At 36.3% G+C, this 16,796-nt stretch overlaps 1 protein-coding gene across 1 annotated transcript in view; it reads right to left on the bottom strand.

Moving 5' to 3' along the window:
- LOC106961156 (ubiquitin-conjugating enzyme E2 E2-like) overlaps positions 1–6,338 on the bottom strand; it is a 61,768-nt gene extending 55,430 nt beyond the window's left edge. The window contains exon 1 of the mRNA XM_015054695.1: positions 6,147–6,338. The gene's annotated coding sequence lies outside the window, so the exon portion shown is untranslated. The remainder of the gene's footprint in view (positions 1–6,146) is intronic.
- Between the last annotated feature and the right edge of the window lie 10,458 nt (positions 6,339–16,796).

The raw sequence follows: 16,796 nt of genomic DNA, 5'->3' as shown, positions 1-16,796 counted from the left end.
AAAAAAAAAAAAAAACTCCATTTTTAAACCAAAAAATTTTTAAGTTTTTTTTTTTTTTTTTTTTTTTTAGAAAATTTCTGAGATTAATCTCAGAATTCCTGATTTTTTCTAGCATTTTTCAACTTTTGGAGCTCAGAAATGTCCATATTTTTTGCTGTAAAATTTCTGAGATTAATCCAAAAATGTCTAAGTTTTTTTTAGCAGAGATTTACTCCTCTTTGTTTTTTCCATCTACAATGGCCCAAATACACTGGCATACGTTTCACAGTATTTACATGTTATATTTATTAGGACAATTTTCTTTACTCAGAGGTTATTGAGTGTAATTACTAATTAATTAGATGCCAGTTGTAGCCTTCAGCGTCTTTGTCAACTTTGACACCTTCCGCTTGTACTCAAACTCTGCTGTCGGGGCTAAAGGTCTCCCTCATTCATCAGGAGATTCATGCCATCCCACAAAGTGCTGCATATGGAGGAAAATTTGCAGTGCAGGCAAATCAAAAGTGGAGAAAAAAAAGAGGCGGTATTAGAGCTGCAAACATGGGATGTGATCTACAATCTGCATTGCTGTCAGAAATGTGATGATCAAAACAGAAAGCTTGGAGCTTTACAACCAAGAGGGTTGGAAAGATTTATTTGTGCACGGTGTGGGATGATGAGATGGGAAGAGGGATTTTCCTGGGAGGGAAGTTACATCTGCTCCAATTAGTTTTCACCTCCATCATTCAGATTTCCTCTTCACTTTCATGCCCATTTCCAAAAAAAAAGATCTTGCTTCAAGTTTACTACAATTCCTGAAGCCAAACCTGTTTCACAGAAGTCAGTTTTTCCTGACTTAATCTGAAGGTGGAAAATTGAAGGAGGCGACAACTGCCGAAAAATCCAAACTACAGCTTTTTTTCTTGAAGCAAAACAGAAATTTATAACTTACTTTTTAACAGAACTTGGCATAAAGTTTATGTTTATTGGTGTTTGTAAAATTCCATGGGCACTGTGTCGTTACCTAGCAACCCCAGCGGAACCCAGCACCGTTACCTAGCAACCATAAAGCGTTTGGCCAGCTGGTTTTACCTCTGTAAGTGCTGTAAAATAGCTGTGTTAGAACTGCACAAAAATAAATCTGCTTAGTGGAAACAGGTCAATTTAGAACAAACATATGTTTAGATAAAAAGTTGTTGCGTTAGGGCAGATGTGGTTTTTCAGCCGTATCGAAATAGACGTATTTCGCAAAACTGCAATGGACTTTTTTCACATCATAATAATGAATAGTCACATAACAAACATCCGGATGTTGCTAGAGGAAACACTGAAGAAGACGACAGGAAGTGGTAAGAAGATTTTTTTTGTATCTGTAAAATCGCGCACTGCAATTTCCCCAAAAAGTTGCATTCGTAGCCGCTCCCAAGTATATCAAGATAAATCCATAAAATGTCTCTTTTGAAGGCTGATACATGGTGAGCGCCATGATTGAAATGTAAAAATATCTCATGTAACTGCTTACATCTGTTGCTGCCATCATTTTTTATAAATTATTGTGTGAATAAGGTTATTCATGTGTGATTTTAAGTTAATTTCTTCCTTAATGGAAACACTGCACAGGAAGGTGTTAATAAACCAGAAAAGAATAAAGGGACAGGCGAACCAAAACACAAAAGTAACCACAAAGCAAAATGGAAAAAGCCTAACATTAACATAAAATCAAAGAGAACAGGACATAAGAAATAACTAAAACACTCAACACAAAGGAATGAACAAATATGGAGAGACAATAATACAAGCAGAAAACAAACAAAAGAAAACAAACATTAATGAATCATGACAGCTGCATTATGCAGGAAGATCAATGATGAACTTCAGAAAACTGGTGGAAAGTTATTTTCTCTTTCTCCAAGTTTAGGACATCGTGAAAACATTTATCAAAGCACCATGAGTCAGGATCAGGGAATCCTAATAAACTCCATGTGTGTCCTTTCTTATGAAGAATGGTACCATGAATAAAAAGTGCTGCAAGAGCAACTTCTTTAATGAACCGGGAGCAATTTTGATGCTAATCTGTGTACTTTGCAGTAGATGGAGCACAAATCACCGAGGCTTTAACAAACAGACTAAACAAACTGACTCCAGGATTAGACTGAACGGTTGGACTAAAAGGCAGGTGGAGAAACAGAAACCAACAAATGCTACGCTAACACAGCTAATGGCCCAATTCACCAAGAAAAAATCCGTTCTGGGCCGTTTCCATATATGGTTCTGATTCAGATCTGATAGTTTTCAAACTGTCTGAACGGCATTGTCGCATTTTATCCAACTTTTACGTCACTGATGCGAGACATGCGTCATAATTCTATACCAGAAGAAGCCAGACTCATTATAATAAATAATGGCTGAAAATTATGATTGTGAACTTATGAAAGAAGTCTGTGTCACTGAAGTGCATCACAATCCTGGTCCTGGTTCTGACAACACATCCAAACAGACCAGAAGTTGTAGTCAATGGTCCACAAAAAGCCATTGCTATTAGTTCTTTCTTTTTATTAGCTTCCTTCGTCAGGTTATGATCTTGTGACAATGCTATCAGCTCCGCTGCTGAAGAAAGTTTAAAATCAATCTATGAATGGCTCCATGTTTTATTACCTCTGTAAAGCTGCTGACGTCTTGATTTTCTGCTCATTTGGGGTCGTAAACCATAAACACTGAAGTCTCATTGAGGTCAGGTTTAATTAGTAATAAACAACCACACACACACAAGCACAAAATCTTATTTCAGCAAATGAAATCTGAATTAAGCATCAGACCTGCTGTGTGAACGTAGCCTAACTGACGAACTACAAGCAGAAAGATGAGCAACATCAGGATTTGGTTCAGAGGTCGGCGACCTCTCATCAGAAAGACTTACACAAGTTATGAACACAAGTTCATAACACAAGTTATGAAGAAAGTTCAACACTGGAAATGTTGACTTTTGTATAAATGTGGTGTTGTTGATGTATATAAAAAAAGCCCTAAACTGTATAATAATATTTCAATAGTTTAGTAACTAACAATATAAATGTAATTAAGCTGTCAACCAAAAATGAGAGAGTTACACAAAACATGTTCGTTACATTTTTTTGTGCACAGAATCAGTCTTAGATAATGATAGTCTGGTCAGTTATGCCTAATTTGAGCTCCTTTCAGAATGAGCTGCTTCTAGGGCCTCTGTCACTTTAAATCCAAACAATCTGATGCTGGCCACGACCCCCAAACCTTTAAACTCACATATGTCATGTGGTGTCGTTGGTGGTGGTAAGGAGAGATGCCGAGACCCAGGTTATGATGAAAATGGTGATATTTAATGACGGAAGCTCAACAGTCCAATACAGGCGGCACGGCAGAGAGTAAGCACGCAGCTAATTACCGGTAGCAACTGACTTACAGGACATGAAACAAGAGCTAACGTAAACCAGGACTTAGCAGTACTACTGGAGAGCAAAGACAGCGTGCGACATACGTAGACAAACGTTTGACAAGGACCCGACAAGAGACAAAGACAGCAGGTGGGTTTAAATACACAGGGAGGGTAATCAAGGGAACGAGACACACCTGGGAACAATCAATGGGGAAGCTGCAGAGACTCACAGGGAACAGGATAACAATAAACACAGAATCAACTCAAAAACATAGAAAACTACGGATCATGACAACATATGAAAATGGCTGCAAACAGATGGGCAATTATACAACCATATAACTTTGAAAAGCAGATGTGGAGCCTCCAGCACAACCAACAAGAGAGCAGCAAGTGGTTTCTGGATGGTAAGTCAACAAGGAAACATTTGTCTTTTCCAGCAGCCATTGCACAAAACCACCTGACCAAACATCCTGGAATTCAGCTGGGTTACTAGGTGACGGGCTGGGCTTCGCTGGGGTTGCTAGGTAACGGGAAGTGGCTTTTAGAACAGCTCATTTTCCAGATAACAAAAAACATTAAGTTACTGCCAAAACGGTGCTTGTGCTGTTTTTAGAAGCAGAAACCCAAATGGAAGTACAAAACGTGCAAAATGTGAATTTTGTATATCACGTCCTCTTTAAACATAGCAACACAGGTAGGTGTCAACACTACCTTTGGGGTTTTGTTTAGAGGAACTGCCAACAGTAGACAGCAATGTCTTAGTTTTATGAAAGACAGCTCATTCCCAATCTGTCAGCCCACCACGGGTGCAGACACGCATAAACAAATCATTATCCTGCCAGGAGGAATGCACGGCTACACACACAACCAGGATCAAAATTGAACAGATTATCCCTTAAGAATATAAATTGTCTGTGAGATATTTTCCAACAAGTCTGTCACAGAAATCAGTTTTCATTTCTCATCCCGAACAGATTAAATTGCAGATAAAATTAAAATGTAAACACGTTTAATGAAACTGCGGCTGCAGTAAATAACTCTGTTGTGCATGGGAACGGCAGCAATCAGGAAACAGTAACTCACCCGGATGGCTGACATGACTCATAGAAAAATAATTCAATTCTGAACGGGCATTTACGGAGACAAAAACAATCGAAGTCTTGAGGGCTTCCCAGAAGTCTGGAGCTGGCATCCATTAGATTCAGTAGATTCTGCTCTTTGGTACTGGCAATGCCCCCAGACGGGTCTCATTACTAATCTGTGACAGATCCGAGCTTTATGAGGATTACATAATGTGCCATCATTAGTCATGTTCCATGAGTTACATGTTGGGCTAAATGTTCGCACTAAGGTGGGACTGGAAAATCTGCACCGACCTGAACAGAACCAAACAAAAAAAAAAGAAAAAAGATAGTCCTGCCTTTCCTCCATTTTACCCACAAACAGACTTTAATGGCATTTTTGGCACCAAGAGATCCATTCAGGGTTGAAATTCATCTCAGAGCAGGTCATGCTTGATGAGGCATAAGTTTAAGTTTTCTGAGAAATATTCTCTGTCAAAGGAAGAGTCATTAGAGAAAATGGAAACATTTAAAGATTAACCAGCATAATTTATATTATTCGCACGGTTGCTGAGCGTAAGAAAGGTAATTTCTGAATTTCTGCAAATGTCAAATTAGATTCTCTTCATGTTTAATGTGCAGAGAAAGGTTTCACTCACAGAAATGTTTTCCCCTGTTAATGGTTACTCAGCATCACTGCACTAAAAAAATGGGACTTTCCCAGATCATGATTACTTTCATTTAAAAGGATGTCACAACCACTATTGTGGTTTTTGCACAAAATTCCCTTTTCACTATTTATTTAGACGAGACATTTAATTCCAACTTTGTTCCCCCTACTTTTGGCTTCAGTTTCTTAAATATTTAGAAAGGTTTTGATTGTGAATTAGTAAAGAAAACACACTTCAGTTCTTATTTACTGCATAGATGCCAATATTACCAATTCATATCCAATCAAATTAGTATTATTTAAACACAGACTTGACATAAACAACCTAGGATTGCAAATATTACAGCAAAATGTGTTCTTTTGGTCACAAATCTTCCCTCCTTAATTAAACTGATGACATGTTGACTCCTCACCAGGGTTTTAAAAAGAAAAAATGAAAAGCACCAGGAATATCATTTCCTGATCTCCAGCTGAGTGTAAATTTAGCTTGAAATTATGTGGATAAATTAACCTTAAGTTGATATTGGTGAGATTTTATTATGGAAGTGGTGAAAAACTGGAATAATTTAAATGGTTAATGTTAAGAAATGGTTTTGCTATATTTGTTAAAATGCAAAGTAAGAAAAACACAGTAGGGTGCAAGTTATGATAAGTTAATCTAAAGTTAATTGCTCTTATTGATCAATATTTTTCTTAAAAAACAGTTTTTTCTGAGGGCCATTTATCTTTCCATAACATAGAGATATTTTTTTATATGTTTAATTTACGTTTAATACATATGACTAATTTTTTATATTATTTAGTGTCAGCTGACCAAATAAACAGAAAACTGTCATTATTAAGCATGTTTATAAAAAATAACAAAACAGGAATCTCTTTGCTGAATACAAACATAAAAGATGAAAACCATAAAATATGTCCAACACTTAATTCCCCATGAACAGAGATGTTCATACAGAAGTACCGTCTGTAGTTGCTCTTGAAGAAAAGTTGAAACGTCACTCCATAAAGTGAATTAACTCACCACAGTCCTCAAGATCAAAGTTGTTTGTTTTTTTCCATCATGTCACAATTCTCCGTCATGTAGCTCGGCTGAATGAAGCACTATTTAAGTGAAGCTTAAGGAGTTTGTTGAGTGTTTATATTTCAAAACAGAACCGCATAAAGTGCATTTTCCATCCCACACCGGACTCCGTTTGCACCGTTTCTGTTTGCCGTTCTGGTATAAGTCGCCATCTTTAATTTCTGTGTCAACGGCCCGCTTCAGGATGACCAGTTTTTTTTACTAATTAATTAATTTAGTTAATTGACTAGAACTAATTTAGTCTAATGTTAACAGTTTAATTATATCACTTTAAATTAAACTTCGAATCTTGCCAAATCAGCCATTATTTATTATGTAAATTAGTTAATCCTTTTTATAAATACCTGTTTGAAGGGAGCAGTGAGCATTTCCTATTGCACTTGAACGCACCTCAGGCAGCGTAGTCACGTAACTTGATACGTGACTGCGTATCATGCGATGAGCTAGCAGGAGGTAAGAAGTGCTGCACTCTCGGTGGAGATGTAAACGCTTTTCTTGGTTAACTCACATTTCATAAGTTATATATTTGTAATTGTGTTTTAAGGGATATGTCTTTTCTTTTACCGTGGTGTTATATGGTCTACATGAGCCGAAATTAAATTTTATTGAAATGTACATTAAGCTAATGCTAGTTCCTGTTTTAAAGTTACGTAACTGTGAGTTATGTTAGCTGGATTTCACGCAGTTGTGGCAGATTTTTTTGGTTGTTTATTTGATTTGTCAATTTTTCTTTATTTTGGGGTTTATTTTCGTGCACTGGGGTGTTTTGGACCTTGAAGTGCTCACTGCCGTTTCTTTTTGATATCTCAAACAGGCAAAATCAGAGATGGTCAAACCAGATCTGGCCCTTGTTCTCCTTAATACACCAATAGAAAGACACAACGCAGAGTTAAAACTTGAATCGGTCACACTAATAACCCACTAACTGTAAGTTAATAAATTGTTGCATCCCTCTCACACAACCATTCTAAAATAAAATAATTTGAGTCCAGCACGTTTTAATCATCCTGCCCCATATATGGATTAACTGAGGTCTCACCCCGTCTTAACTCTCACCCTAACCTGCAGCGTTGTTCAGCTTACACATCTAAAAACAACATCAGAGATGGACAATTGAAATCCTGCCACCTCCCATTGATTCCCCCATTACTCAGCCTTCAGATAAGGATCGCAGGTCAGGATCAGCTCGGATAAAGACAGAGAACGACATTATTCAACAGTGTGAATAATTGAGCAGCCTTGCAATCACTTTCCGGAAGGGAATTGGAAGATCACGGCAACGACCGTGCTTATCACATGGCGCCGTGGGTCTGTAACCTCCGACAGAGACGTCTGCCTTGCTGGTGTGTTGGAGACGGGTGATAGAGGATAGAGGAATTCCAACCTCTCTCCATACAGAGAGGTTGGAAGAACCTTCATATCAGTACGGGATGCACTGTTGACTGAAGGATAGCGTAAAGGTACCTATTATGCTTCCTAAAACCATTTAGGACAGATCTATTTGATAAAACATGTTCATTAAATTTTTTGTGCAAATTATTCTTAGATAATGAGGATTTAGTTTGGTCAGTTTTGAGGTCCTTTCAACTGTTCTTGGGTGTCTTGTCACTTTAAATCCAAATAAAGTGACAAGGTGTTCCCGTCTCATCTGCAAACAGATGCCCAACTATACAACCGTACATCTTTGAAAAGCAGATGTTGAGGCTCCTGTACAATCAACAAGAATGCAGCAATTAGTTTCTGAATGGTAAGTCAACAACTAAACACTTGTCTTTTCCAGCAGCCATTGTACAGTGCATAGAGTGATAAAACCATCTCTGGAAATCAGCTTGGGTTTTAAGGTAATGGTGCTGGGCTCAGCTCTCACCCGTTACCTGGCATTGCTAGGTAACGGCGCTGTGCCCTTCAACTGTGACTCAACATCTGGGAGGTTTTTGAAGTGGTTCATTTTCCAGACACCAAAAAACTTTAGCTTATTGCCAAAAAAAAACAACAGCTGGGTGTTTTTTGTTTTGTTTGTTTTAAGCACTTATGCTGTTTTTAGAAACAGCTGAGACCCAAATGGAAGTATAAAAATAAAAAAAAATGTGAATTTTAAATAAATAAAGTAAGGTGACAGATGTGCGTGATATTCCAACATTTTGCCATTTTCTTGAAAGTGGGCAGACTTTATTGTGATGTTTTAAAGGACTCTTAATCAATAGTTCTTGTTGCTTCCTGAAGGTTTAACCACCATCTGGGTCTTTGGAAGCAACACTGTGCCTCAGAAAGCCATTCCTTCCCTCTTTCCACATTACAACCTCACCTAATGGGCAAATAGAGCCCACCTGGGTGTGATTTAATCCCAGCATGAATCCCGCTGTTCTGTGGCTGTCTCAGAGGTTTGTTGGATAACATTAGTGAGCAAATGGCATCATGAAAACCGAGGAATAGAGCAGGAATAAAGCTGTGGAGACATTTAGAGCAGGGCTAAGTAATGAAGCAATGGTCCAAGCTGTGAATATCTGAAGGGGGACTGTTCAAACGGTCTGAAAATTAAGAGCAAAACAAAACAAAACATTTTCTTCCTCTTAAACTAACAGATTAAAGCATTAATTAAAAGGCCCATTGTTAAAGGAAGTAATAAGTTATTTATGTAGAGGCCAGGAGTGAAGTGGGCCCCCACTTTCTTCAAATCTAACAAAATGGTTTCAAACGTTGCGCTACGTTTGTGCAGCAAAATTTTTGGATATTAAGAAATGTTTCCAGAGGTCATTATAGGTCAACCAGCACCCCTAGCTTCTTCAAATCAGACAAAATTGGTGTCGGTCAACTCGGCTGCGTTTGTGTCGCAAAATGTTTTGTTTGCGCTGCTTTTCCTTTTGAAGATATTAATAAAAGTTTAAAGGTCAAAAGGTCAGCCAGCCTCACCACTTTTACAAAATCAAAGAAATTTGATATCTATCAAAAAGTGCTAATTGAACTGGTAGATTAATTCATTTCTAACATGGGAAAATATATTTTTTAAGTGAAATAATCTGATAGTGGAATTAGAACTTTAAAAAAAAATCAATATTAAGGAATTATTGATTTAAAACAAGTTCCCATATCTTGTTAAATATTTAGTTTTAATTTAGTTTTGTTTTATTTCAAGTGTACTAAGACATTTACAGTAGAAACTAGATCAAAAAAACTTGGTGATATGTTAAGTTTTTGCAGTGTAACACATCAACCAGACAGATTCTCCTTCAGTTTAACGTTTAGAATAAAGCATATTAAAGTGTGACAACGGCCTACTCAAAGTCCAAACCCAAAACCATTTGAGAGAGTGACAGAAAACATCATTTCTCTGTTGAATTTAAATGAACTTGAGCTATTTTGCACAAAAAAAATTGACATAAATGAGTAAATAATACATTAAATAATAATAAATTGAGGTTGTTTATTGGTTTGTTAGTGGTGATTTTCTTCTTCAAACTGTCATTGTTGGCCAAAAGTGTTAAATAAATGATGGACATTTTTAGATTGTATTTTCATTGAGCCAGTTTTAACGTTTATTTAAATAATCCAGAGTAAATATTTTACGTAACTCCCTTTATTTATGCTGCTAATCTCCATAACAGCAGAGGGAAGGCTTGTTTTTCCCGTCTGTGTTTCTGAATCTCTCATAATGAAGCGCTCAAACCCTAGCAGGGATTTCTCTGATCGGATTAGTTGTTTGATTTGAGGAATCGGCTGCAGGCCGTTCTTTGATTTTTTATTTTTTTATTTTTTTTTTTTGAAGCCGCTGACATTTTGTGTTCGCTGCGATGCTTCCAGTAAACACCGATCATCAGCACTTATTCTGCTGGAACTTATGCGATCCGTCGCTTGTTGTTGAGTTGTTTGACTTCAGGGCAAGATTTTACGTCAAGTTTTTGTAAACGAGGCGGGAGCTCAACACTCGAACGGATCCTCTGAGCAAACTGTAGAGCAACAATCACGGTCGAGTGGTGGCAGGAAGTGAAAAGTTTGTAGTTTAATTTGCAGTTGGAGAACAGTGGTTATTCCACAGATGGGGGTTTTGAATTTAAACAGGGAGCATTCGGTCTATCTATATGTTAAGTGGGTAAAGAGGTCAGCTGTGACCTCAGCGCGTGGTTTATCCGACAAGCAATTCACAGAAAGATCGACTTTTTTCAGCCTTTTTCACTGCAGAAATGCTTCATCAGGATAAGAACTGGGTGAAATTGTTACAGTGAAAGTAGGTGTCCAAATTTTGGTCCAAAATTATTCAATCAAAAATATTTGTGGGTCAAGAAAATGTAAAAAAAAAAAAAAAACTAAAATAAAGCAAATAAAGTAGATTTTTTTTTATTTATTTTTTTGTATGAAATGGATCTTATTCATTGTAGATCCAAAGTTTAAAAAGGATTTTGCACATTCGGTGTATTAAAAGAAAATCAGTTATACCAACAGTAAACATGGTTTTACATGCTACATCGTTATAAAGAAAATATATGGATACTAATTTTACTCTGATTCAAGTAAAAAGCTTCCATCCACATTAACTGTTGGCCAAATTTTCATAATACTTGAATTGCAGTTGGGGCCACACAAAAGTAGTTTAAGGGCCACAAACGGCCCCCGAACCACACTTTGGACTCCCCAGAGTTAAACGGATTAAAATTGCTACTTTGAATAGCGGTAAAATAGAAAGAAAAAAAAAAAACCTGCAGACATATTTAACTAGCAAACATAGCTATATTTGGAACTAAATATTCTAACTAGGGGTTTAGTGTGCTAAATGTTTAGCTAGCAAATATCGCTAGCTAAATATTTGGAGCTAAATATTTAGCTAGCAAGGCAAATATTTGGTTCCAAATTGAATATTTAATAAATGGAAAGTAAATATTTTGTTTAGAAAAATCTCACAAGGCCCAGCTTTTAGTTTGTAGTCCACTTCTGCTTATTAGCCAAGTATAATACCTAGTTTGAAGCTAAACATTTAGTCTCGTATCTAAATATTTAGCTAGAAACTGTGATATTTATAAATAAATTAATATGATGAAAATAAGACTTAAAAAAGAAAAAAGGAACCCAATTATTTTAATCCCATGAAAAGCTAAATAACTAACATTATTGTAGTGCATCCAAATATTGTTTTGTGCACTACTTTTTGAATCATAACTATTTTTAATAATTGTGTGCCATTTATTATGTTGTAATTTATTTATTATTATTATTATATTTTACCTTTTGTGTGAACCTGCATGATTACTTTCTTACTTTTTGTCTTTTTGCTGCTGATTCACCTGAATTTCCTCACAGAGAAGCAGGTAAAATATTTCTATTTTATGACACTGCAAGAGAGATGCAACTTTAAAGTTCACTCCTAAAAAATAAAAGTAAACAGATTTAGCTCATAAAAACATCATTCCACTCGGACCAAGGAGATTCGGCTACCCTTCAAAGGACATGAAATCATGAAAAAAATTGTTTGTGGATTTTTAAGATCTTATAAATATAGATTTTTTTGGTCACTCTTTTTGTGTCATTGCTCTTTCAAAAATCAATAAAATCTAATAAACAGTCTCTTCTCCCTGCGTCTGTGCTGAACTCCAGTGTCAAACGCTGTTTTTATGCACTTTCATTTCTTTATAAGAAATGAAAAACTGCATTCATGCTTTCATTTCTTCATTTGGTTCTATTTACCTATTTCTGGGTAAATAGAACCAAAACAAAAGTGAACACAGCACAAAAACTCACAAAACCTTTTCCAGATTTACAAATATACTCTAAAATATAATAATTAGTCTCTGCTGAAGTATTTTTATTAACATAAATAACACTAATGTGTGATTGAAATGTTTCAACATATAATTTTTTATGTTTTCTGATTTATTTCCTTTTGCTGTTCATCATTCTCGACATTAGACATCTGATGATCTGTTTGGTTTTTTAAAGGAATCTTTTAACTTTTCCGCTTGGTTTAGAAAAATACCACATTTTAGTTTTAGTGGAGAGAGTGAACATACCGTGCCTTGCCATGAGCAAAACAAACTGCAATTTATTTTAATTAGCACAAAGAAGTGCATAATTGTGAAGTGGAAGAAGGCTATTAGGTTTGTTTTTAAGATTTGTTTTTACAAACAGATCTAAACTGCTGCGTTCAGGTGTTTGCATTAAGCCCACCTGCCTCAGAACTGTGTATTACGACCTTTCTCTGTAGTTAAACGTTATCGCCGTTATTTTAGAGACTTACATTTTTTGCACATTCTTTGCAAAACAGCTCAAAACTAGTCAGATTTAATAGAGAGCATCTGCGAACATCAAAGTTAAAGTCCTGCTGCAGATTTGTTTTAGATCTGAATTTTGACTTTGTCATCAGTGAATATTCTTGAAGTTATTGCAGCTCAGGTTGTGTATTTAGGGTTGTTAGTCAGCTGGAAGGTGAACTTTCACCCCCATTTCAAATGTTTCCTTTAACTTACTTTTGTTTCAGGATTAAACTGGATTTAGCGCCATTAATTCTTCAAGGAGAATGGTTTGAGAGTGATTTACAGTGCAAGTGTACATTCACACCAGCCATGTTTTAGTTCACTTTAAAAAGCGACCGCTGGTCCGCCTGAAAACCTCGGTTCAGTTAAAGTGAACTCTGGCACGGTTCGAATTCAAATGTAAATGCCAAGCAGACCGAAACCAGAAAACTGCCTATAGTGCAGGGCATTCTGGGTAAATGGAACCAAAACAAAAGTGAAAGTCTGGTGCTAGCGGGAAAATGACTTGTGTTCTTTTACCAAAGACAAAAGAGAAATCCTACAACTGCTAAAATCTGACGCTACTCCATTGTTGTTTTGTTTTTGTGTCGTTTCCTTAAGTGGTGCAGCGCTACCTCAGGCGAGGAGGGAAACAGTTTTTTTTTTTGTTTTTTTTTTAAGATTTGAATCGTTTGACACAATGTCGTGTGAAAGTGAACCGCACCAACTGAAAATGCAACAGATGTTACAGTTTCAGTCTAATTGAACCGAGTCTACCGGACTGTTAGGTGTGAAAACAGCCTGAAACCCCGGTCTCAGTTCGGTTGAAGTGAACTCTGGTGCGTGGTTCAAATGCGTATGTGAACGCCTACCTGACCGGAGACCGCTCCAAAAGCAGGAAGTGGACTACAGTGCAGGGCATTCTGGGTAAACGCAACCAAAACACCCCCTAGTTGAGCGGGAGAAATGACTTGTGGTATTTCACGACTCGTATGTTGCAAAAAAAAGTGTTTGCATTGCAGTTTTGCGAAATTTTAATACAGCCAAAAAAAACAAAAAAACACCTCAACCTAAACCTCTTATCTAGAATTTATTTCTAGTAAATTTATTTTCAAATTTGTACAATTAAATGTTATAAATTCAGGCTTGTCCCTCATGTCCTTTGACCTCTCTTTAGTTTCCTAATAACTGTGTAGAATCGGTAATCAAAGAAACCACTGGTTGAGTTTTTAGATGTGAAATGTTTTGGTCACTTCATTTTATTTCAGCTCGTTCTTAAAAGAAAATCTAATTCTAAAAAAAATCAGACTCCATTGGTATTTAAAGCCAAGCTTATATTCATGTTTACTTGTTTCATGTTTATTATCCCTACTGACTGACAAACCCTAGCAGGAAAAATGAAACTGAACCAAGCAAAGCCTGTACTCTTCCTGTTATGACAAGTCAAAGTGTCTGTGATTAAAAAGATCTATTTGCTGGGGCTGCTGGGGTGAGACGGTTGTCAAAACTTGAACTTTCCTTGACCAAAGCAGCGAGATGAGAGATTGTTGGAAAATGTGCACTGTTAACCCCAAGTTAAAAAATCCATCATGTCCTGTTGTTAAGGTCTCCAGGCGTTTCACCCCAACTTTCCAGTAGACACATACACACTTTCCTTTTATTGTAAAAGTGTGCAACAGTAGTGATTTCAGTGCTGAACTGATATTGCAGAGCTAAATATCTCCAGCTAAATAGAGACATCTGACGCTAATATCTTAGTTATTATAACTTAATCTAAAAAGCGTGCAGTGAAAACAGTCTGAGGGTCTAACAACTTTCCACAAAAAAGCAGAAAAAAGCAATGATGTTTAATTTTTCAGAGCTTATTGCAGATAAAATGTCATTTAATATATAATTTAAACATGAACCTGTCCATAGGAATATTTAAGGTGGAAATTGACCGGAAATATTGGTCATCATCAAGACACCAGGATTTCTGAGACCTAGAAATCCAAATGACCCTGTAATGCTAAATGTTCCTTAAAGGGGCAGTATCATGTAAAATTACATTTTTTTTGGCCTTACATCATGTTATGATGTTTTGTTCATGAATGTTTGAACAAAGTAGAGATGATAAAGTACATTATTATGGCATCTTGTTACCTGTTGGAGTAAGAAGAAAACAAGGCCTAAAGCAGAATCCTGAGGAACTCCACTCAACAAAACGACCAGTTCCCACAATCCTTCAGTTTATAGTTACAGACAACATCAGCAGGTCCAGTTAAAGCAAATCCGCAAAATTGCCATCTACTGCTAATAACATTCTCTGAAATAAGTGAAATGTACCCATAATGGCATTTATTTTTTATTAAAAATGCAGATTCCTAAATATGTTTTCAGTGTACAAGCAGTTGAAACATTGACCTTTATCTTCTTAGAAGAGATGGGTCTAAATTGGGTTTCATAAATGTTGGCCCACCAGCAGCTTGGCGAAAGGATCTGGGAACGGCGCCACTTTTATAAAAAGTACTAGTCATGTTTACAATGCGGCAGCCAAAGGCCTTAATGAACAAAGAGACTGGAAGAACATCAAAAACACAAAGTGGGTTTTATATAACCAATCAGAGCCGTCGTCTCTTGTAACGTAATTTGCAACGATAGACCTGGAATCAGACCAAAGAGAATCAGTAATGCAATGGAGATGGTGTGATAATGGTCTATTTGCATTTTAAAAGGAACAACATTCTTTGATTTATTTTTATTTTTATTCTGCATGAACTTCTGTGATTGTTGGTTGGAAATGTAAGGTTTTGCTATGTGGACAGATTGATTGGTGTAGACGGGAATAAAGTTGATAGAAATGAGGCAGTACAAGAATTTCTGAATTTTATTCTTTTACAAAAGCAGATCTTGAGTGTTTTTTCCAAAGTGAAAGAAAATCATACAGAGAAAGTTATTAAGACCAACAAATAATCTGAACAATCAAACAAAACCCCATCATATTACCTGGTAGGTCTTACACTATATCAATATAATCATCAATAAAAAGTATTTTAGTGGTATTCTCTCAGATAGACCAACATTAAATAGTGTTATTAGTCACTCAAATGAAAATCTGAAAAGAAAGGTGTGTAATTGTATTCAGATTAATATAATCTAACAATCAAAAATAAATGTTCTTTATTCTTGTATGAGTTAATTCTTGTAATCCTATTTTTTTTTTCTTTACTTTTTACTTATCCTTGGTATGGCCCTAATGCTAATTATTACTTTTAAATGAATAAATTCATAATATTCACTGTAGATCAAATAACACATGACTAAATATACAAATTGGTCCATAATGTCATTCAGTGACTTGTACCCGCCTACAAAGAGGTCTTATTATACAAAATTCACATTTTTGATGTTTTTCTACTTCTGTTTGGGTTTTTACTGGTTCTGAAAACAACCCAAGTGCTTAAAAAAACCCCAGCTTGTTTTTAGCAATAAATTTATATTTTTCAGTTTCAAAAACATCTGGAATGTAACATCCTAATCAGCGAAGCTCCAAGCCCCGTTACCTAAACAGTTGAAAGGAGATTAAAATAGACAAAACTTACCAGATAACAATCTCATTAACTAAGATTTTTTTTAAGATGATGTACAAATATGCCAAAAAAGCAGAAACATTTTTAATGTTAAAGTGTTTCTGTTGAATCATTTGAAGCAGCCTGGACTGACTATCTTCCGGGCCGTTTGACCCTGCAAACATCAGCAGGAAGGTTTCAGCACTTAACTTAAGTGTGCAACAATTTAGTTGAATTGTCCAGCTTCCTGCTTTTGTAAATCAGAGGCTGCTTAAAGACGCCGCTTAGCACCACATGTTGCACACAGCTCCAGTTTACTCAAACTGGTGTGCTTCCCAGACAAGATTCAGCATTGCAGGTGATTTTTGCTATCGCTCACAATGTTTGTAGAGCTCTTACTTCCTTTTCTGATTATTATCCCCTTCCTGATTAAATCCCTGCTTCTTATTAATAAACTAAAAGGGTAAGTGAATAATAGAGTATTTATCCCCGCAGTAAAGGTTTCCAACTTAGCAAAAGCATCTTAAATAATAATTGGTTTCAAATTTTTGCATGAAGGGAATATTAAAACTCTCCCACTTCTCATAAAGAACAATTATTTTAATAACAATGACCTCACTGGAGGTTCACGTTGAGCCAGAAAAGCTAAATAAATAAGTAAATAAATAAAACAGTCGTCCAATTTCCCAACTGGCATAAAGACACAACAAGCAGTTTGTCCTGGTTCCTTCGCTGAGCTGCAGTGCAGTTTCCCTGCTGGTCTCTGTCGACGAGGGCCAAGATATGAGTACTGTTGGACCGGCGCAGACGGAGCCGCATAGCAA

Source organism: Poecilia latipinna, unplaced genomic scaffold (genome assembly GCF_001443285.1).
Source record: "Poecilia latipinna isolate Pla-1442-1.1 unplaced genomic scaffold, P_latipinna-1.0 Scaffold1271, whole genome shotgun sequence".
Classification (NCBI taxonomy): domain Eukaryota; kingdom Metazoa; phylum Chordata; class Actinopteri; order Cyprinodontiformes; family Poeciliidae; genus Poecilia; species Poecilia latipinna.
The sequence above is the reverse complement of the archived record's forward strand: the minus strand, read 5'-3'. Positions and strand labels throughout refer to the sequence as shown.